Source organism: Arachis ipaensis, chromosome B8 (genome assembly GCF_059453495.1).
Source record: "Arachis ipaensis isolate K30076 ecotype BB chromosome B8, ASM5945349v1, whole genome shotgun sequence".
Lineage (NCBI taxonomy): Eukaryota > Viridiplantae > Streptophyta > Magnoliopsida > Fabales > Fabaceae > Arachis > Arachis ipaensis.
In genome coordinates this window covers 50285961-50309808 of record NC_142443.1, presented here as the reverse complement: position 1 = coordinate 50309808, position 23848 = coordinate 50285961, and the positions used below count along the sequence as shown (strand labels likewise).

Below are 23848 nucleotides of genomic sequence, written 5' to 3'. Positions count from 1 at the left end.
TAAGTTTCTGCAATTTACATTTCTTACTTTTTAAGTTTTAATGCAATTTACTTTCTACACTTTATAATTCCTGCAATTTACTTTCTGTTGGCTACCTCATCAAATTTCACTTCAATGTTAGCTTGACTAAACTAATCACCCACTAAAGTTGCTTGATCCATCAATCCCTATGGGATCGACCTCACTCTAAGTGAGTTTTACTACTTGATGCGACCCGATATACTTGCCGGTGAGTTTAAGGTGATTGGAATTCGTTTTCCAAAATTATCCATCATGTTGTAGCAGCTTCTTAGCTTATTTATACTCAACACATATTCACTACAGACACTTGGCTCATAATTCTTCTTAAGACATTGGTGCCCAGCACCTCTTTGGGTTACCAAATGCCTTGTAACTAGGTTGCTCTTGATAATGGACTTTCGGTTGATAATCCCGGGTTAGTTAACCCAAGTTACCAAGTGTTAAAGCACTCTATAGAACCTAATCATCCAAGCAGATCCTAGTACAAAGACTCCACAAGCATATGTCCTAAGGTCCAAGCTATTGGAGTCTAGCCTTATTCTTTTGCTTTTTTCTATTTTTGTTGCCACTTTTGGCTTTTCTTTTTCTTTCTTTCTCTTGGTTTTGCTTTCATCTAAGGACTTTTATTTGCTAAGATTCATAGACAGCATGCTAGTTTATACTAAAAAGGGAGTTAGTCTATCCTTTTATTCATTACAAGTGAGCTACTACACAATTAGACATATATACCACCACTTACTGTTATTTCACTTCCTTGCCAAAAAGGAACTATTCCACTTCTTTTCAAAATTTCTTTTATTCAAATTGAAAACGGGTAGGGGACAAGACAAGCATTTAAATAAGTGAAAGTGAAAATACACACAACTAGGCTAGCACACTTATTGCAAAATCAAACTCAACAGAATGCAAATGACTTAACTAAAAGTTAACTATCAACACAGGTACAATCAGACTTCCAATTTAAGCATTCCCAAGTATAAATAGTTAAGCAACAATACAACTTCTTGAAGTCTAGTTGCTTCCTCTCTGTCCTCACCATCTTTGGCTTTTGTGTCTTTCTCTTTTTTTTAGCTGGTGGTGTGTATTCTTTCCAAGAGATTGATTGAATTCCTGTAAGTAATTGGAAGTTGCTTGTTCCCCAAGCACTTGAGAAACAGTTAGCATGCATGTATGCTTGTGATTCTCTGAACCTATGTTGGTGTGGGAACACCAAACTTAGTTCCTTGCCTACTTCTATATGCAGCAGAATAAATACATGCATGAAACATCAAGTCCTTTTTATTAAGAAAGTAAACTATGAACTAGAAAACAACTATAAACTAGAAAATAAATTATGAACTGGGAACTAAATAATAGTCAAGTAGTTTCTCTGATTATTTGGAGCTGATAACTAATTATGCTAAGGGTGCAATGTGTTCTTAATGAAATCCATGGTGGGACACCAAAATTAGAATTACACATTTATCCTTAAATTCCTTTGGTGTGCAAAACCAAACTTAGCTCCTTGCAATACAAAGAATCTACTTAACTCTTTTTATTGACTTTAACTAGGGAAAAATTACTACCTTTGGTTGGGTTGCTTCCCAACAAGTGCTCTTTTAACGTCACTAGCTTGATGGTCAGCTTTCTGTTAGGGCATATTGTAGTGCCTGAGATCCTCTCCTCTCACTGTGAAACTGTCCCCATTTGATTCCTTGATAATTTCCAAATGCTCCAGGGAAAGGACCTTTCTGAATGTGAACACTTGAGGTAACTGAGATGGAATGGTTGGAAGATGCAGTGGAATTTGTGGATGGTGGATTGACATCACCTTGTCTCCAGGGGAGAAACCTTCTGTAGGAAGCTTCTTGTTTCTCCATCCCTTTGGTACTTTCTTCCCCATTTTCCTCTCTTCTTTAAGTAGTGCTTCAGAAGTTCTTTTGTTGGAGTGATCTTTATTGATTAATTCCCTTGGGTTCCTATTGTTTTAGCTCTTCCTCTAGTATCCTTGGTTGCTTCATCTCTTGAGCTTCTTATTTATCCACCCATGAAAGCTCCAGAGGCTTGGCTGGTGGTTCATTGTTGTTCTCCTTCAAAGAGCTTTCAATGTACTCTTCCTTTAATTTCTTGCTCTCTTGCTCAGACTCATACGTGGGCTTGAAAACATGGAAAGTGAGCTGCTCATCATGTACTCTCAGTATCAACTCTCCTTGTGCCACATCTATCAGCGCTCTAGCAGTGGCTAGAAATGGTCTCCCCAGAATAATGGGGTGGAGGTAACTTTCCTCCATGTCCAGAACAACAAAGTCAGTGGGAAGGAAGTAGTTTCCCACTTTCACCAACACATTTTCGATTACTCCTTCACCCTGCTTCTGATTTTTATCCGCCAATTGGATGATCACATCCGTGGATCTCAGCTCATTGATTTGCAACTTCTTCATAAGAGACAGAGGCATCACATTTATGCTAGCCCCTAGATCATATAATCCTCTGTCAATTTTTGTTTCTCCTATGGTACAGGGAATATGAAAGATCCCCGGATCTCTTTTCTTTAGGAGTACGTCCTTCTTGATGAAGGCACTACATTCCTTGTTCATTGTCACTGTTTGTCCCTCTTTTAAGGTTCCTTTCTTGGTCAGCAACTCTTTCATGCACTTGATATAGCTAGGCATCTGTTGGAGAGTTTTGATGAAGGGTATGTTGACACTGAGAGATGCAAATATGTCTAAGAATCTTGAGTATGACTTCTCTTTCTCACTTCCCCTAAGTCTCTGGGGAAATGGTGCTTGTGGCAGAAAAGGCTTGAGGACTTCTTTCTCTTTTTGTTCCTTCCTCTGTTCAGGGCTAGCCATTTCTTCTATCTCCCTTACATTCTTCCTTGACTCTCCTTCATCATGTTCTGAGTGTCTGGAGCATTCTTCCTTCAGAACTTCTTCACTGCTTAAATTGATTGACTTGCATTATTCCTACCTTACTTGCTTGGTCTGTCCTCTTGGATTCTTTTCAGTATCACTTGGGAAGCTATTAGTGGACTTTGGAAATTGTTGAGATAGATACCTTACTTGAGATTCGAGATTCTTAATAACCTCCCCTCGGCTTTTTATACTACTTCTCACTTCTTCCCTGAATTTCTTCATGTGTTCAGACTCCTTGCAAAGGTTGGCAAGCATAGCTTCCATTTTTGCCATTCTGTCATCATCATGTGGTGATGGTAGGTTGAAATTGGGATGTTAAGAATGGTTATTGTGGTTTTGGTATGGTGGCTGTGAATAAGTACTTTGTGTGGTCTGGTATGGTTTTTGGTTGGAGTTTTGGTGAGTGGAGTTGTTATACTGGTTTGGATTATGGGGTTTGTGGTCTTGGCCTTGGTTTTGTTGGTTCCCCCACCCAAAGTTTGGGTGGTTCCTCCAACCAGAGTTACAGGTTTTAGAATATGGATCATGAGCTTGCCTAGATGAATTTCCAAGGTAATTAGCTTCCTCCCAGTTAACTCCTTCTTCTGTGTCCAACTCTTCTTGAGGTGATGGTTGAGTGTGGATAGCTGTAACCTGATTCTTCTCCATTTACTTGGTCAATTCAGCCAGTTGCTTGGTGATCATCTTATTCTGGGCCAAGATTGCATCCATAGGGTTTAATTCTAAGACTCCCTTGTTGTTTCTCTTATATGAGGCATAAAAATACTCATTGTCAGCCACTATTCTATAACATCAATGGCTTCTTCAATGGTCTTTTTCTTGTTAAGGGAACCTCCAGATGAGTGGTCTACAGCTTTTTTTGACTCACAATTCCGTCCTTCATAAAAGATGTGAAGTTGCACCCACTCATTAAACATGTCAAGGGGGCACTTCCTTGTCAAATCTTTGAATCTCTCCCAGGCTTCATAAATAGTCTCACCATCCTGTTGTCTGAAGGTCTGCACTTCAGTTCTCAGCCTGTTTACTTTTTGTGGAGGGTAGAACCTTGTTAAGAATCTATTTACTACATCCTCCCAGGTTGTCAAGCTTTCCTTGGGAAATGATTCTAGCCATTTTGATGCTTTGTCCCTCAAAGAAAATGGAAACAGTAGCAATCTATAAGTGTCAGGATGAACACCATTAGATTTAACTGTGTCACAAATCCTTTAGAATTTAGTGAGATGCTCATTAGGATCCTCTTGGGCACTTCCTCTGAAAGAACAGTTGTTCTGGACCAGAGTTATGAGCTGAGGCTTCAATTTGAAATTATTGCCATGGATAGTTGGCTTTTGAATGCTGCTACCACAGTTTCCTGGGTTTGGATTGATGTATGATCCCAGAACTCTCCTCTCTTGTCCAGCAGGGTTGGCTGCACCTCTTCTGGCATGATTATTCACCTCTCTTTCATGATGGTTTTCTATATCGTCCTCCATGGTGATATCCAAGTCTTCCTCCTCTTCTTTTCGGTTCACTGTTAAAGGAGATTGAAACCTCTCTTCTACCTATCATACAAGGAGCACAACAAGCAGCAACCAGCAAGTGAAGGATTCACAATTAATGAAAAAGTATGGTTAGAGCAATTGAGGCAAATAATTAAACAGTTAATGAGTTAGTGGGTTAGTTTTACTGGAAAGTAAAGAAGTAAGGTAAAATTAAGGAAAAACAACTAAAAATTGCAAAGAGCAAAAATGAACAACTGAAATTAAAATTCAATTAATCAAAAGAAAAAAAAGTTCTCAATCTAGTTATCCTCTAATTTAGTAATTGTCAATACAAAACCAATCCCCGGCAATGGCGCCATAAACTTGATTGGCTCAAAAACTATCTCTCAACAATTTCCTACCGACAAGTGCACCGGATTGTCGTCATGTAAAAACTCACTGTAGAGTGAGGTCGAATCCCATAGGGATTGGTAGATTGATCAATGTTAATTGGAGAATTGTGCTAGTTGAGCAAAATCAAAATTGGATTGAGATTGCAGAATGTAAATTTGGCGGGAAACTTAAATTGCAAGAAATTAACTAACAGAAATTAAATTACGAGAAATTAAATGACAGAATCTTAAATTGCAAGAAATTAAAGGGGAATGGGGGTTAAGCATGAAATTAAAGAAGCAGAATGTAAAAGAATGGGTAGATCAGAGATGGGGAAGCTCATTGGGGTCAAGAGATGTGATAATTCTCCAGATCAAGTTCATTTTCATCTCTTCCTTAATCAATGCATTCATTGATCTCCTTGGCAATCTTAGGTGATTAGATCCCAATTCCTTGGTAATCTAATCTATCTAAGCATGAACAATTGCCCAATTCCTTGATTTAAGTGCACATGGGAAGAGATGAAGTTTGGTAACTGATTATACCACACAAATTTATAGATCAAAGTATTGGTAGGATTACATGTCACTATATCTATCCAAACCCCAATCTAATCCAATGTGAGAAAGCATTTCTAGCATGATCTCCTCATTCCTCTTCCAAGATTCAGAGGAGATCCAATTATGAATAGCTTCTTTCCTAAGACAACTATCCAATTGGATGAAGAACAAAAGCTTTCTAACAAAATCAAGAGAAAAGAAAGAAGAAGAAGAATGAAAACTAATATTGATCCATTGAATTACACAGAGCTCCCTAACCCAATGAAAGGGGTTTAGTTGTTCATAGCTCTCAAAATGGAAAATGGAATTGAAAGATACATTGCAGAATTTAAAGAATTGCAGTAAAAATGAACCAAAAAGTAAAAGTGAAGTCCTAAATGAAGTAACCCCCACTTTCTTTCTAACTTAAATTCTAAGCTATTTATACATTTTCTTCCATTGATCTTCAATCTTTGAATTGGGCTTTTGGCCTTGATGGAATTGGGTTGAAGTTGCTTCAATTGGTTTCCCTTGCTGTTGCGAAGAGATCTGTTTGAATTTCAAGTTCTGGTGCTTCACGTTGGAGTCAACGTTTGATGGCCAACGTTGACTCAAACGCCTTTCTAAAAAAACTAGATGCAGCTGCTTTCATTGGCGTTTGACTCAATGTTGAAGGGCCAACGTTCTGCTATCCACGCGTACGCGTGCACCACGCGTACACGTGAAGGCTGTGATTTTGCTTTTTCACGCGTGCGCGTACATCACGCTTACATGTGAAATGCCATTTTTCCTATCGACGCGTACGCGTCATTGACGCGTGCGCGTCGATTCAAGTTTTTCAATTCCAAATTCTAGGCTTCTCATCGCGGATTTTGGAGGCAACGTTTGAGGCAACGTTATACCTCTAACATTCGTTTGTGACACATACGCGTGACCCACGCGTACACGTGGATGGTCAATTTTTCCATTCCATGCGTGCGCATGACTCACGCTTGCGCGTAGATGTCGAAATTTTCTTCTTTCACGCGTACGCGTCATAGACGCGTACGCGTCGCTCAAAAATTCTTCAGCTCCAGAATTGAATATTTTCAATGACGTTGGAGGTAACGTTGGATTGCCAACGTCCCCTCCAACGTCGGCACCAGCAGATCATGCAGAATTTTGCTCTACTCCTTCTCAACGTTTGAGACAACGATGGTGGTCCAACTTTGCCACCAACGTTGCTACTCTTTCATCTTCTCCATGCTCCTTCTTCAACTTCTTTCCATGCTTTCCTTCACCTATCATCAACCACTACATGCATCAAAGCGTTGCTAAAGTCATGAGAATTCTCATCATTCTTAGCACACAAGTAATTATAGCATAATTCTCATGAAATTGTATCAAATTAACCATAGTTAGATGAATCTAGGTATGCTTGAATTTCTACCCTAATTGCGTACTTATAACTCAAGAAAGTGCATAAAACCTATTAAAAACAAAGAAAAATGCTAGTGAAACTAGCCTAAGATGCCATGGCATCAGTCCTGTATTTGTATTTGGATGCATTTAGTATGATTGTGGCCATCTTTGATGATAAACTCACTAACCTATATGGTCAACCCTTGCATTCACCTTTGTGAACCCCTTTGAGCCTATGAATCCCTTTTTGTTCTGATGATAGCACATTACTCCCCTTAAGCGAAAAACCATTGATGTCCCTGAATTACTCTTTGATTAGCTTGGGTGGATTAGTATGTAAATTCTAAGTGTGGGGGTATTTTAGGAAGCATTGGTGATAGAGGTATGAACTCTTTGTGAAAAAAGTTTTTGGGGCAATTAGGTAATGCTCATGCATTTCACAAATTAAAGCATATGCATTCATAGTTCATAAAAAAAACTTGTGAATGACAAAGTATGAAATAAAAGAGTAAATAAAGGATACATATACCATGTTTGAAAAGAAAATGCATGAGTGAAGTGAGATAAAAAAAAAGAAAATGGGTAGAAAGGTTATATTGTTATGTGTACATAAGTGATGTAGGATTAAGTGGACACTCAAGCTAACCAAGGAACTAATTCTTTAAGTCCACTTAACCATAATTCATCCTACCTAAATCCTAGCCCCGTTACATCCCTCTAAAGATCTCATGATACCTGTTATTCATGCATTAAATACTAGTTGATTGTTAGATAATGATATGTAAAATTTAGATTTTACGTGTAACCAGCAAGTATATCGAGTCGTATAAAGTAATAAAAATCACAAGAGTGAGGTCGATCCCACGAGGATTAAAGGATTAAGCAATCAATAGTTAATTGATTATTCTAGTTAGACAAGCATAATTGGGTGATAATCAAGCAAGAAATGTAAATAGCTAGAAATTAAAATAAAGCAATAAAGTGCAAGGAAAGTAAATGACGTAAAAGTAAAGTGCAAGAAAATAAAGTGCTAGAAAGTAAAATTGCAAGGAACAAAAAGTATAAGAAAGTAAAGTGCAAGAAAGTAAATGACGGAAAAGTAAATAACTAGAAGTAAAACTAAAAGAAAAGTATTGGGATCAAGAGATATTGCATTCTCAGGATCAACCATGCTCATCTCCTCTTCAATCATACAATTATTGATCTCTTGGCAAATCATAAGTAACCAAATCCCAATCTCTTGGTGATTTGATTTCTCTTAAGATAAACAATTTCCAATCTCTTGATCTAATTGGTCATGAGAAGAGATAAAGTTCAATTTCTGATTCAAAAGCCACACAACCCTCAAAACCTCAATTCAAAGTAGTTACATCTCACATACCAACTAAGAATATATTGATCAAGAGGATTATGAGAGAAAAGGCTCAAACTGAATTCCATGATCCCTTTCTCAATGCTCACATGTAATTCAAGTAGATCCAATCCCCCTCACGGTGGTAATTGGATCTATGAAGCACAAAGACTCTCTCTAAAGCAACAATAAAAGAAGAATTGAAGATGAAGAATGAAATTAAATCAATCCATTGAATTACAATAGAGCTCTCTTTCCTAATGGAAAGAGTTAGAAATTCATAACTAAAAATGTTTATAAAGTAAGAAAGAAATGAAAGAGAAGAGTATGTGAAGGGAGAGTCCGAAGATCCCTCCAGTATGGTGTGTGAAGTGTGAAACTAAGGCCTATTTATAAGCTAACCTAAATTACAATAAAATAAAAATTAACTATTCTAGATGATTCTTGGGGCCTTGATTGATTGAGATTTATGGGCTTTTCTTGCTTGAGGTTGGATGGACCTTGAAGTAATTTAATTGAACCAAAACCAAGCTCCTGGGGGACACATGGGCGTTATTGGCACCAACGCCTTCACAAGCACAAGTTAGCAACGTGTGTGTTAATTCCCCCCTGGCTGAAGCTCTTGTGAATGCGTTGCTAACTTGGTTTTCAAGTTCGCAACATGTTCTTTCCCCTTCTAGGAAGCCAAGATTTTGCACAGGCGTTGCTAACTTGGATTCTAAGTTAGCAACGTGTTATTGTTTTTGGGGCTTAAAGATGCCTATTGTTTGTGCTTCAATTTCATGCCCACTATAGACTATTATACATTGTTGAAAGGCTCTGAATGTCAGCTTTCCAATGCAACTAGAAGCACATCAATTGGATCTATGTAGCTCAAGTTATACTTCATTGAAGGGGGCAAGGTCAGCCTGCCAGGGTCGCAGGCGTTATTGGTGAACACGCCTTTGTATTTTGGCATTGCCAACGCTTTCAATTTCTGAGGCTCCAAATGAAGCCAGCTTCTGAAGCTTCAAATGAATGTTAACCCCATACTATTATATATCGTTGGAAATATCTGGATGTCTATATTCCAATGTAGTTGAGAGCGCATTATTTGAAGCTCTACAACTCAAGAATTACTCCATGGAAGATGAAGAGGTCAGCTGGCTTTACTACAAGTTGATACCATGTTCATCTATGCACTTTCGGGGTAAGTTTTCTCCCTCAAATTTAGTGTCCACCATGTAGTGCTATATATGCTTGGAAAGATCTTGATTCCTACTTTTCAATGCCACTAGAATCACTTCATTTAGAGCTTTGTAGCTCAAGTTATTCTTGTTTGAAGAAGACAAGGTCAGGTTGCCAAGAAATCCAAAAAGTGGTGTTGCTAACTTGAGTTGCCAATGCCTTCATACTTGTTTACCATTCTCTATGCTGAAAGATAGAGGGCATTGCTAACTGGAAATGTCAAGTTGGCAACGTGCTCATGGTTAACTTGGTGAAGGAATGGTAATGCAAAAGGGGAAGGAGGTTGCCAACTTGAGTTAGCAACTTGCTCAATACTGGGATGGAGAGGACGTTGGCAACTTGAGTTAGCAACTTGTTCAATGCTGGGATGGAGAGGACGTTCGCAAATTGAGTTAGCAACTTGCTCAATGCTGGGATGGAGAGGACGTTGGCAACACCCTGTTGGAGTTAGCAACGTCTTCAACTTCCTTCCTCCTAGCTCCAGGGCTCCCTTGCTTCATCCCTAGGCTTCATTGGCCTTGGAAACGCCATTTTGGAGTTGGCAACGCATTCACTTCCTTCCTCCTAGCTCCAGGGCTTTCTAGTTTCACTTATCATTAACCAAACAAACTGCATCAAAGTATTGCCATAATCACAAGATAATGCATTATTCATAGCATCAAACAATTCTTTGCATAAATCTCATGAAAATGCACAAAATTAACAATGTTTGATTGAATCAAGACAAGCATGAATTTCTCATCCAAGAACTTACTTATTGCCTAAGAAAATGCATGAAACCAGCCTAAAGCATACAAAAAATGGCTAGTAAAACTAGCCAAGATGCCCTGACATCACAACACCAAACTTAAATCTTGCTTGTCCCCAAGCAAGAAAAGAACTATGCACAAAGAATTCTCTTAATTTGAATGTATTGAAGAATTACTTCTGACGCCTTAGTGGGTGAAGTGAATAAGTGACAGTGGGGTGAACTCTAATTTGTATGCTTATGCAAGGATTCTAGTGCTCATTAGTCCTCACATTTTAGAAGTCTTAGATCTTAGAACTTTCATTCAAATGATATTTATAGAAGTCTCTTTATAGATTGTCACCTTGAAGCAGCACTTATTTTCTAGCATATTTTTCTTTTTGGATTTTGACCTCGACTCTAAGTGTCATGTCTCAAAGCGGCTCTTTAGATAAGCTTTCAATCAATACTCCCAAACCAGTTGGTCTAAGGTATTAGATGTTGAAGCATCCCTTAGGATTTACTTGCTCAATCCTCTCTCTTTGACACAAATCAACCACAAGCATTTAACTAGGACAATAACTCTTTGAGTTCTTGTTTCTTTCTTTTTCTCCCTAGTAATTGATGCTCAGAGCCATGGGCTTGTTCTTTCTTTTTCTTTTTCTTTTGTTTTCTTTTGTTACTGTGATAACTACGCATCATGTACCCTTTTTCTTATCTAAAAGGACCATAAAAAGAGCATAATCTCATTTATCAATGCAATTCCATGAACCAAATGATATATATTATGGTACATTGCTTTGAAATGGGTTTGTGCTGAATTTTAGGTGAAAAGAGAAACAAAAAGGGAAGAAAACAACAAATAAGGATGGGCGTGTGAAGCTGGGCATGCCACTTGATGCTCTGGGCGTGGCACGCCAAGCTTTTGAACCAACTCTCAACATGGGCGTGCCACTTGAAGCTCTGGGCGTGGCACGCCAAGCCAACATTCCAGCAAGGGTGATTGAAGAGTTCAACATGGGCGTGCCACTTGATATCGAAGGCGTGGCATGCCAACCTTAATTGTGACTTGGGCGTGCCACTTGGGTTCTAGGCGTGGCACGCCAAGCTTGAAAGAATGAAGACCAACATGGGCGTGCCACTTGGTGCTATGGGCGTGGCACGCCATGTTTGTGAAGCCAAGATCTCAAAGAGGGCGTGCCGCTTGGTGTTTTGGGCGTGGCATGCCAGGCTTAAGTTCCAGAAGAGTGATTTTGAGCCCCACTATGGGCGTGGCACGCCAAGCATTGGGCGTGGCACGCCGGGGCATATGCCAGCCTGACCTCCTATCATTCAAATGAAAATATATTGAGCTACACATCCAGAAAGTAGGAAGTAGACATCCAGGGCTTTCCAACCATATATAACACTTATAATGGACACTGGAATTGAGGAAGATATTGACCCCGAAAACACAGGGAGCAAAACACGTCACTGCAGAGTTACTAGCCTGACCTCTTCATCTTCAAAATAACATAACTTGAGTTCTAGAGGTTCAAATGATGTGATCTTGGTGGCGTTGGAAAGCAGACATTGATGAGCGGATAATTTATACGCTTTTTGGCATTGTTTTTTAGGTAGTTTTTAATATGTTTTAGTCACTTTTTATTATATTTTTATTAGTTTTTAAATAAAAATCACATTTTTGGACTTTACTATGAGTTTGTGTATTTTTCTGTGATTTCAGATAATTTCTGGCTGAAATTGAGGGAGCTGAGCAAAAATCTGATTCAGGCTGAAAAAGGACTGCAGATGCTGTTGGATTCTGACCTCCCTGCACTCGAAATGGATTTTCCGGATCTACAGAAGTCCAAATGGCACGCTCTCAATTGCGTTATAAAGTCAACATCCAGGGCTTTCCAGCAATATATAATAGTCTATACTTTTCTCAAGGATAAATGACGTAAATTGGCGTTCAACGCCAGTTCCATGTTGTAGTCTGGCGTTAAACGCCAGAAACAGGTTACAAATTGGAGTGAAACGCCAAAAACAGGTTACAACCTGGCGTTTGACTCCAGAAACAGTCTAGGCACGTGTAAAGCATAAGTCTCAGCCCCAGCACACACCAAGTGGGCCCCAGAAGTGGATTTCTGCACCATCTATCTTAGTTTACTCATTTTCTGTAAACCTAGGTTACTAGTTTAGTATTTAAACAACTTTTAGGGATTTATTTTGTACCTCATGACGTTTTTAGATCTGAACTTTGTACTCTTTGACGGCATGAGTCTCTAAACTCCATTGTTGGGGGTGAGGAGCTCTGCTGTGTCTCGATGAATTAATGCAATTGTTTCTGTTTTCTATTCAAACACACTTGTCTCTATCTAAGATGTTCATTCGCACTTCAATATGATGGATGTGATGATTCGTGACACTCGTCATCATCTTCAACCTATGAACGCGTTCCTGACAACCACCTCCGTTCTACCTTCGATTGAATGAATATCTCTTGGATTCTTTAATCAGAATATTTGTGGTATAAGCTAGAATCTATTGGCAGCATTCTTGAGAATCCGGAAAGTCTAAACCTTGTCTGTGGTATTCCGAGTAGGATTCAGGGATTGAATGATTGTGACGAGCTTCAAACTCACAAGGGTTGGACGTAGTGACAGACGCAAAAGGATCAATGGATCCTATTCCAGCATGAGTGAGAACCGACAGATGATTAGCCATGCGGTGACAGCGCACCTAGACCATTTTCACTGAGAGGACGGATGGTAGCCATTGACAATGGTGATCCACCAACACACAGCTTGCCATAGGAGGAACCTTGCGTGCGTGAAGAAGAAGACAGGGGAAAGCAGAGATTCAGAAGATAAAGCATCTCCAAAACTCCAACATATTCTCCATTATTGCATAACAAGTATTTATTTCATGCTCTTTTATTTTTCGCAATTCAAACTGATAATCATAATTAATCTCCTGACTAAGATTTACAAGGTAACCATAGATTGCTTCAAGCCAACAATCTCCGTGGGATCGACCCTTACTCACGTAAGGTATTACTTGGACGACCCAGTGCACTTGCTGGTTAGTTGTGCAGAGTTGTGAAAAGTGTGAATCACAATTTCGTGCACCAGACATCAAGATATTTCCAACAATATATAAAACTCTGGGGTGGACGTTAAAACGGGAGGTGAAAAAGGCCATTAATTCAGCGTTGCAAAACATGGGCGTGCCACTTGATATCGAAGGCGTGGCACGCCAGCTCTATTTTCATAATGGGCATGCCACTTGGGGTTCTGGGTATGGCACGCCAGTTCTAATGGCCAGAGAGCATCATTGAAGGCGTGGTACGCCAAAGAGTGGGCGTGGCACGCCAGAGAGTGGGCATGGCACGCTGGGCTACCTGACAGACTGACCTATTCAGCTTCAAATGGGCATAACTTGAGCTACAGAGGTCCAAATAAGTTGCTTTCAGTGGCGTTAGAAAGTTGACATCCAGGGCTTTCCAACAATATATAATACTTCATAGTGGACATTAATTTTGAGGCCCAATTAACTCGATACTTTCAACATTGCAAAGTGGGTCATACTCCAAAGGGCAAAATCAAGTGGGAGTGGCACTTGAAACCACACGCCAACTTCTTCCTGCAGCCCCCAACCTTCAATCAAGCCCACTCTAAGCTCTCATTCAAGCTACAATTATCAACCAATCATGGCCACAAGAAGCATCTAGAATAGCTTGTTCTCATTTCATTGTAATTTGCTTTTAATTTCATTTAAGTTTGTAATTTAGGAGAGCCTATATAAAGGCCTTAGTTTCATCTCTTCTCATGAGTAATTAGACCAAGGAATTGGCTATTGATCAAGATTTGAGAGATTGAGTCACCAAGGAATTGGGGCTCAATCAATCATGATTTCCAAGAGGTCAATGAGTTGCATGATTGAAGATGAGATGAAATCAATTAATCCGGAGAATGCAATATCTCTTGATCCCAATGCTTATTTTATCTTTCTTTCTTTTATTTACTTTATAGTTATTTACTTTTCTGCACTTTACATTTCCAGCACTTTACTTTCTTGTACTTTACTTTCTTTGCCATTTACTTTCTTGCACTTTATTGCTTTCCTTTACATTCATGCAATTTACATTTCCTTGTTGATTATCACTTCAAAATTGAATCGTCTAACTAGGATAAACAATTAACTATTGTTTGCCTTAATCCGTTAATCTCTATGGGATTCGATCCCACTCCTAGTAGGTTATTACTTGATGATATTTGGTGCGCTTGCCAAAGAACGGATTTATTTTATATGTGGGGAGTGAATTCCGGTCATCATACTGCTTCTTGGATCAAAAGATGTTTGAGAAATTTCATAATACTTCTCTAAACATCATTTCCTATCTATGAGCTCCCATGCAAGTTTTCACAAACATGCAACCTCAATACACAATCATACATTCAGAACCTCCACTCCTCTTAATCTTTTGCTTGCCCCAAGATTTATAAAATTCTTCAACATTTTTCTTTTCAAAATAATGATTTCTTTGTTGCATTCTTAGAGATATTGGGTTCAAGTAAAATTCAAGATGATAATCATGATATCATAGCAACATGTTACAAATCAAATATCAAATTATGCTTATTCACAAGGAGTAATCACACATGCATACAAAGAAAATATAAGACAATCATGCAATTTAAAGTGCTGGAAATTAGTATGAGGAAAAAGGAACTTTACCACCTTGTAGTTCATCTTCATTGTTGTTGTCCTTTTCTTCCTATTCTTCCCCTTCCCACACCAAACTTAGAATGATTGCTTATACTCAAGCAACAATTAAAATAGTGGTGATGGAGTCTATGATGGATCATGAGTGTCTTATACAATGAAATGTGAGTAATGCATGTGCTTAAGCAAGCAAAATTAAGGATACAATAAAGGCACAAGAAGTAAAAATAGAGACAATGTGATTGCATTCATAAGTGGTGTGCATGATACATTGCAAAAATAAGTGACACACCAAACTTAGTGTGACACTTTCACTTGGAATTGATGCAAGTATCCAGTAAAGATTTTAAACAAATTTTGTTGCATAGCAACACCAAACTTAGAATGCAATCATACGCCAACTTATTTGAAAATAAACTAAGCAAAGAAAAGAAATGTTACCTACGGTTGGGTTGCCTCCCAACAAGCGTTCTTTTAATGTCATTAGCTTGACATGTTGTTCTCAACTTTCTTCCTCTTCTTCCAGTCTGTTAAGAGGAATGACTGACGATCGTGATTTCTACCAGTAAAGAATATCATAAAAACAGTCGCGTTGTAGATATAGTCTCTAAACCGACAAAAATCCCTTTCGTACAAACGTTTTGGGTGTCACAAGTAACAAACCCCTTAAAAATTGTTAACCGAGTATTCAAACCTCGGGTCGTCTTCTCAAGGAACTGCGGGGAAGTATGTTCTTATTATTGGTTATAAAGGTTGTAATCAAGGTTTAGAAGGTGAGAAGCAAGTAATTTAAATGACGAGTGAATTAAATGGCAATTAAAAATAAATAATAACTGTAAAACAACTTTTGGCAAGATAAAGGAAATTAGAGGTCCAACTTAGTTATCTCTCTCAACTATAATGAAAGTTGAATCTAAACTCAACTTGGTCAACCTTTACCAGGGCAAAGGAAAGTCAATGGACTAATTAAATTGACTTTTGAATCCTATTTATTTCCTAAGAAAAGGTTGGGATTATTTAAGTTCAGCTCAATTAGCAAGATAACGATTATCAATTACGTTGAGTTTGATAACTGTTGAGTTACTGAATTCTTAACCAGGACCAAAAGGGAAAAAAAGTAAAATTGCTGAAATAATAAAAACGTCCTTAGATGGGAAGCAATGATAACTTAAATCAAAGAGAACAATCATAAACTGAAAATACCTCAAATATCATTAATTCAAATAACTGTCTGTAAAATGAAAGAATTCATAGATCCAATTATAAAGGTAAATAGCCAACTCAGATACTGAAATAAATAAATAGGGTAAAAGGGAAGTTTAAAACAAAGAAATATAAAACCTGGATTGAGAGTCACTCTTAAACCAAGAAGAAATCCTAAATCCTAAAAGAGAGAGAGAGGAGAAGATCTCCCTCTCAACTAAATCTAAATCATTGAAAACTAAAATTATGCGAGCTCTCTCTGAATGGATTCATTCCTCCACTTTATAACCTCTAATCTATGCTTTCTGTACTTGGATCTGGGCCAAAAAGGGCTTCAGAAATCGCTGGGGGCGTATTCTATAAATTCTGATACGTGGCCTCTGTCACGCGTCCGCGTGGGTCACGCGGTCGCGTCATCTGGAACTTTTCCTTTCCACGCGGTCGCGTCAGTCACGCGTCTGCGTCGTGAGTGTTCTACTCAAGGTGCACGGTCGCGTCAGTCATGCGGCCGCATCGCTGCTTCTTTGCTTCTGGCACGCGATCGCGTCGTCCATGCGATCGCGTGGATACCAGTTTCCTTAAAGCTCCGTTTTGCCTTCTCTTTCCATTTTTGTATGTTTCCTTTTTTATCCTTTAAGTCATTCAGCCTTAGGAAACCTGAAGTTACTCAACACACTAATCACGGCATCGAATGGAAATAATGGTAATTAAAATAATTAATTTTTTAAAGCTTAGGAAACATGTTTTTCACAATATGACATAATAAGGAAGGGAAAGTAAAACCATGCAATTAATGTGAATAAGTAGGTGAAGAGTTGAATAAATCACTCTAATTAAGCACAAAAGAACTCACGAAATATGGGTTTATCATCCTCCCCACACTTAAACACTAGCATGTCTTCATGCTAAATCCAAGGTAAATAATTAAGGTTAAAGTGATGGAATGTTATGAAATGCAACCTATGCTAAATGCATCTACCTAATGAGTCATGCAATTCTAATTCATCCACTCATATATAAAGCCTACATGTAGTCAAATTATTTCACATTCTCAAGGAGATATATATACATATATATAGCTAACCCTCAAATAATAAAGCACTTTTTTGCAAATGAGATGAGAGAAGAAAAAACTTGCAAGACAATCAGAGATAAATGTTAATGAGCTTTTGAACCCTCACTGGATTTTGTGTTTTCTCTCTAATCACTCAGTGTTTATTGGGTTAACCACTCTATTTTTATTTTTATTCTTCCTTTCTATAACCTTGTTTTTCATCTAACCAATCAACAATTATAGAACATAGTCATACCAAAACTCATGAGGTCTTTAATTAAGGTTGTAATGGGGTCAAGGCAAAGGGTAAGGATATATATATAAGGCTAAGTGAGCTAATAAGTGAATCCTTAATTAGACTAATATCTCACCTAACATACATACTTAGTAAAACAATGCTTCTTTACCTATTCTACCTATTTTCTCGCTTTTGATGTCACATGCTCATGTTTCAATTCTTGTTTTTATCCCATGTGCATTGCTTTTTATTTTGCATTGGGGAGTTCTTTTTTGTACCCCCTTATTTACATGCTTGAAAACTAACCTTTTTTTTTTTAATACACATGGTAATTTTTTTAATTAATTTGAATTTTCATGAGCTTGCTTCCCAAAATTTTGAGTTGCTTTATTCTTTTTAATTTTTCTACCTTTTGTCTTTATTAACTATGTTCCCAATAAGTTTCCCACATTTTACTCTATTTATAATTTTCTATCTTAAGCTAACCAAGGATTCACTTGGGGTTTTCTTTTGTTTTTCTGCTTAAGGCTAGTAATTTGGTTAAAATAGAATAAGGGGGTTTTTTTTTAAAAGCTCAAAGGGGGCTAACAAAGGTGATGTAAAAGGTAGGCTAATTTGGGGTAAGTGAGCTAAAATCAAATGATGGCCTCAATCATTATTTTGAGATGTACCTATATTCTATAATTGGACATATAGACTAAAACAAAGTAAAGAACACCAGAATAAGAAAGAAGGTTTGGAACACACAGGAATAAAATTATGGTTTGAATGTAACCATACAGTTAAGCTCAAAACTCACAGGCTATGTGTTCTCTAGCTGAAAAATCATTTATCACTTATGTATGTCATGCAGGTTTAGTTAAAAATTCTCATTATTCTCTTAAAAAGTAATTTAGGGTAGCCTTTGAAGTTTTAATGTTTCTCTTTGATGAAATGTTGTCAGTTTAACTACATCATGTAATGCTATATATACAAGGTTTTATGGATCTAAATCTATTATGTTCAAGTTCCTAGCTTACTCTTTTTTTTATATATTTGTCAATTTAAACTAAGCTATAACTAAGCTATCTTATGTAAAAAAGGGTAAACTATACTAATTGATCCACTAATAAGTTAGAATTGCAAACTAAACTAAATAACTAAAATGAACTAAATAACTAAAATATGAACAAAAAAAATGCAAAATGCAGAAAATAGAGTAAAATACACAAGTAGCAATGTATAAGTACTCAGAAAATAACGATAAAAGAAAAAGAGGAAAATACAGAAAAATATCCAAAATAAAAGAAAAAGTATGTAGAAGTTCACCAAAATAAACGCCAGAGATGGCGACCTCCCCACACTTAAAATGAAGCATCGTCCCCGATGCTCAATCAAGCCGGGTGTGAAGGAGTGTCATCACTGGTAGGGATGGTAGCTGGGGTCTCTGTGGCAGTGGTGGGCTGAGAGTCTGGCTGCTGTAGAGGGGGGACTGATTGGATCGGGATCTCCGGATCTGCAGCCTCAAGCTGATGTGGGGCCTCCTACTGTGGTGTAGCGTGCTCTGTGCCTGCCTGCTGATGAGTCTCCGCCTGGGAATGAGGCTCCTCCTCGTGCTCATCCTCCTCCTCCTCTGATGGCTCTGATGGTGTGTCAGGCTCGGAGGGGATGTCGGCGCCCTGTCTGATCATTAGCTTCAGATGGTAATAGCGTCGCCTGCTGCGGCGCTCCAATCTCTCATACCGGCGCCTGTTACGGCGCTCCATCTGATCAAGCTGGTGGAATAGATGGTGCACGAGGGAATAAACCGGCTCAGAGGCAGGTGGAGGTGTAGTGGTAGCAGCAGGGGCAGCTGGGGGAGCTGTGGATGAAGAGGGTCCAGCAGACGGAGGGGCTGTCTCATCAGTAGTAGTGATAGATGGTGGTCTGTAGCCCAAAGCAAGGAAGTTCCTGCTATGAGGGATGATCTTCCTGCAGTCCGCTGCTGGTGGTCGCTCATCGGCATCCTCCCAAGGTACATCAGCCTGACGGCCTAGCCATGTAACCAGATAAGGAAAGGGGAGGGTGCCGCGGACGTGGACCCTGGCCATAAAATGCCGGATAAAACGAGGCAAGTACAGGTCCTTACCCTCCAGCACACACCAGAGGAGGGTGATCATGGCAGCCGGGATCCCAGTCTCATGAGTACTCGGCATCACATAGTTGCTCAAGATCTGATGCCATAGCCGAGCCTCATCATTCAGGTGCACTCTCTTGATCCCTCTAGGCATAGTGGTGTCCTAACCCATCTCCCAAGGAACAGCAGGGTCGAGAGCTATCCGTGCCTGCACAGCATCCCAATCAAACCGCATCTAGCCCATGTCCTCCTCAGCCTGTGCATAACCATCTGGCTGATCGGACTTGGCTGGGAGCTGGAGAATGGTCTCTATGGCCTCCTCAGTGACCAGAATTTGCTTTCCCCTCAGCTTCACTGCATCTAGGGTAGTAAGGTAGTAGTTGCAATAGAATTCCCGGACCCAAGATGCATTGACCTCTGTCAGTGGTCTCTCCAGAAAGAACCAGCCCCTTTGCTTGATTTGCTCAGTGGTGTATTGCTGGAGGGCTTCTGGAATCTTCAAGGTACGTTCTAGGTATAGATTTATGGAGTTTGCAAAAGTTGGGTACTTTAGCTCACAGTACCGATTTGCAAATTTTATAGGATCAGTCGAAGGGAGCAGCTGGTCAGCTTTTTCCTGCTGTGTGAAGTTCTTCTCCCGCCATGAGGAATCGTGCATTAGAGCAATGATGGACTGGGAGGAATCTCCTCTCTTGCGCTTACCAGTAGCCTTGCCTTTTTCTTTTCTTTGTGAGGCAGACATCCTGAAAAACAGAAAACCAGAAAATGGATAAAATAGGAAAGCAAATAGGCAATTTATTAAACAAAGGAAACTCAAAGCGGTAAGGGAGAAATAGAATAAGGAAAATGAGTAATTGAAATGTAATTGAATTATTGTTAAATGGAAAGAAAAAAAATCAATATGCCATAGTGAGAAAGTTAGAGGAAGTGAAAGTGATCAGAAAAGAGATCAAGAGGTTTAGTATGGTAAAAAGAAATTAGTAAATTAAAATTAGTGAGTTAGGAAAGTAAGTGGCATAGAAAAAAAATTCCATATAAAAAGGATTCACAGGTAAGAATAGAAGTACTCATAATCGAATAAAGAAAACAGGGTGATGCTGATTCGAATAGAAATAAAGAAATCAGAAATTGGAATCAGTGAATCACAATTGCAGGTTATGAACCAGGAAATCAAAGAGGATAAGAAAGTGGCCCTAGCATTCATGAAATGGTTTGGGGGAAGCAGAGTAAAACAGAGTTGCCAAACCAAAACAAGAATGAAAACAATTTTCAAAAAAAAAAAATTTGGGCAGCATTCCGGCTAAAATTGGATTGTCCCGGAAAATAAACAGCAATCATATCAGTTCATATGAATTAAAAAATCAAGCAGCATGTACATAGATATAAAATAAACATAAAAATTCAATGTAAACAGCAGCAACATACAAGAAAGCAGCATATGAATCATGATTATAGTAGCAACAGATTTGCACATAGGATAAAACATAAGTAAGAACAATGCAAGTAAACAAACCTAGATCCACTAACCACAGCCTAAGCTACCTAACAACCTAAAAATCCACTACAACATGCAAGTCTAGCTATCCTAATCATGAACATAAACGGAATAAAAAATACAGAAAAGTGACGAACGGATAAAAAGGGTTGCGTGTTGCAGAACCTGGTAAGCGGAAGGGGTGGAACAGGGAAGAAGGTGGCTGCGGCGGCGTCCGGCGCGGTGGTGGTGCACGGAGTCGCGGTGGCGGCTGAGGGGGCAGTGGCGGAGGGAGGTATTAGCGTTAGTGAGAGAGGAAAAGGATAGGGGAAGGAAGGGCGGTGGGTGTTGCTGGCTGAAGGGGGTGGGTGGCAGAGAGGGGGGCGCGGTTGGATGGCCGGCGGTGGCTGGGCGGTGCTCGCGGAGGTGGCTGTGGTAGAGAGGGGAGGAGAGAGGAAGAAGGAAGAAGAGAGAAGGGGAGGGGGGTGGTACGGTGGCGGCGTCTAAGCGGCGGCGGCGTCGGGGTGGTGGCGTGGTGGTTGGCCGGCGGTGGCTGGGGGAAGAAGAATAGAGAAAGAGAAGAGGGTTAGGGGTGAAGGGGGGCTGCGCGACTAATAGGGTTCGCTTGGCTGGGGGGGTTATATTTTCGAATCCACGCGGCCACGTGGGGCACGCGGTCGCGTGGTTGGGGTGAAAATGGGGGGGACGCGATCCCGTGGGTCGCGCGATCGCATGAGGGGGGAAAGAGGGGTGACGCGATCGCGTGGTTCGCGCGATCGCGTCGCTGGAACTCGTGCTAAACGCACGACTCCAGCACCGTTTCAGCGCAACTCCCTGTCTCCTTTTGGGGTGATATGCAATCCATGCGACGCGATCGCGTCGCTCACGCGGTCGCGTGGGATTGGTATTGGGTAAGTGACGCGATCGCATGGGGCATGCGATCGCGTGGGCCAATTTGTGCGAAACGCACAAGAGCCGCACGATTCCAGCCCAACTTTCTGTTTGTTGGATCCTTACGCTGATATATATATCACGTGGCCGCATGGGTCACGCGGTCGCATGGGTGGTGTTTTTCGCGATATGACGCGATCGCATGGGGCATGCGGTCGCGTCATGCAACCCCTTCTTTTTTTTTTTTTAACTGAAAAATGCAGGATGCAGTGATTGACATGAATGCTATGCATGATTCCAGGTTAATGTTAAAATAAAAAAACAGGGTAAATTGAAAACAATAAACAAGAAATAGATTGAGAAAGAAGCGACCATACCATGGTGGGTTGTCTCCCACCTAGCACTTTTAGTTAAAGTCCTTAAGTTGGTCATTGGAAGAGTATCCTGTTATGGTGGCTTATGTTTAAATTTGTCCAAAAATTTCCACCAGTGCTTGGAATGCCAATAGCCTCCAGGGTCCCAAACTAGGCATGTAAAGCTTCTGAGCAGCTTCAAATAGATATTCAGCCTCCCGGGATGACGAATGTCAGAATATAATCCATGATCCCAAGCTATGTTTTTAGATATGCCTCCGTTTTGATTTGTAAGTTTCCATTCGGGCGGGTTAAAAAGTAGAATCTCACCGTGGTGACCAAACGTTTTCCGTGATCCATGCAATTGAGCATGATACCAATCCGTGTACTTCGAGGTGAAGCGTGGAACCTTATTGAACCTGGTGCACCAGTTCTGAGTACGAGCCAATTCCATTTTACTCTTAAAGCCGCAGAGAGCTCTAAGTTGGCCATTTGTTTCAAGCAAACCATATTCAAGTGAATAAGTAAAATTATAAGTTACCGATTGTACCCACTTGAAGCTTGTATTAGGTGGTAATGGCCTTGGGATAGGTATTTTTGGTGGTTCTGCAAGTTCCGTTTCCTTGTGCTCTTCTGTGAATTCTTCCACTTCCTTGCAAAGATCTTCAATTGTATCTATATCCTGGTCAAAGTCTTCTATGTCTTCCTCATCACTCGAGTCATAGATTGGAGGTTGAGAGAAATCTACCTCCGCATCATCTTCATATTCACTTGGAGAAAATTCTTCAATTTCAGAGAATTCACTTGCGGACACAAGTTCATCACTAGGAGAACTAGACTTGTGACTATCATCATCAAGGAAATTTGCTTCTTGGATTATTCCGTCTGATTCTTCGTAAACGACTTGCCTTGGAGATTGTACGGTATCCTCCTTAGCATCAACTGTAGCATCTTGGACGGAGTTTTCCTCAATTCTGGATTCCCAAGGAAGTTCAGCATCTCCTAGATCTTCAACCAACTTTTCTTCTTGAACAATGACAGCTTCTTCCACTTGTTCTAGTACGAATTCATTCTCTGTCTTGTCCACTGGAGTCTCTAGTATTTCTTTCATGCTACGCTCTTCATCGGACTGTCCACATGGAGCTGTGGTTGATCCTTGTATATTTGAGCACCTAGTGGCCTATTGAATTAGGGCTTGCTCTAGTTGTTGAATGGTTGTTTGAAATTTAATTACTGTTTCTTTTAGGCGATCCTCTGCTTCGCGGTTTACTGGACTTGGACATGATACAAAGGAAAGTGGTGATGATTGGGAACGATTGGATTGGTATTGGGGTAAGGAAGGATCATATGATGGCGAATGGTGAAGAGAAGCTTGTGAGTGTGGTGGTTTGAGGTTATGTTGAAAGGAAGGTTCATATGCACGGGGTGAGGCTTGTTGGTAGTTACAAGGTTGTCCACCATGTCTTTCAGCTGGGTATGCACGGTAGAATGGTCTTTGTCCAGGATATCTCGGAGGGTGTTGCTGCCAAAAGGGTTGATTAGATCCTCTTGGTTCCATCCATCCTTGATTGGTCTGACCTTGATGCACATTCCTGCTGTAACTTCTATTTCCTTTAACAATATTAGAACCAAACTCAAAGCGAGAGGGGTGAGAGTTCATAGTAGCAAATAAAGATAAAAAGGAAAAACAAAAATAAACAAACGAGCAAAAGAAAAATATTTACAATAACCAATAATAAGGCACACGTTAGCAGTTCCCCGGCAACGGCGCCATTTTGACGATCGTGATTTCTGCCAGTAAAGAATATCATAAAAAT

At 39.8% G+C, this 23848-nt stretch overlaps 1 non-coding gene across 1 annotated transcript; it reads left to right on the top strand.

Annotated features, from left to right (window-relative positions):
- The first annotated feature begins 3830 nt into the window (after positions 1 to 3830).
- On the top strand, positions 3831 to 3934 carry LOC148548037 (small nucleolar RNA R71). The gene has a single exon (XR_015897058.1). It is a non-coding gene; the product is annotated as a small nucleolar RNA R71 (small nucleolar RNA).
- The last annotated feature ends 19914 nt before the right edge of the window (positions 3935 to 23848 follow it).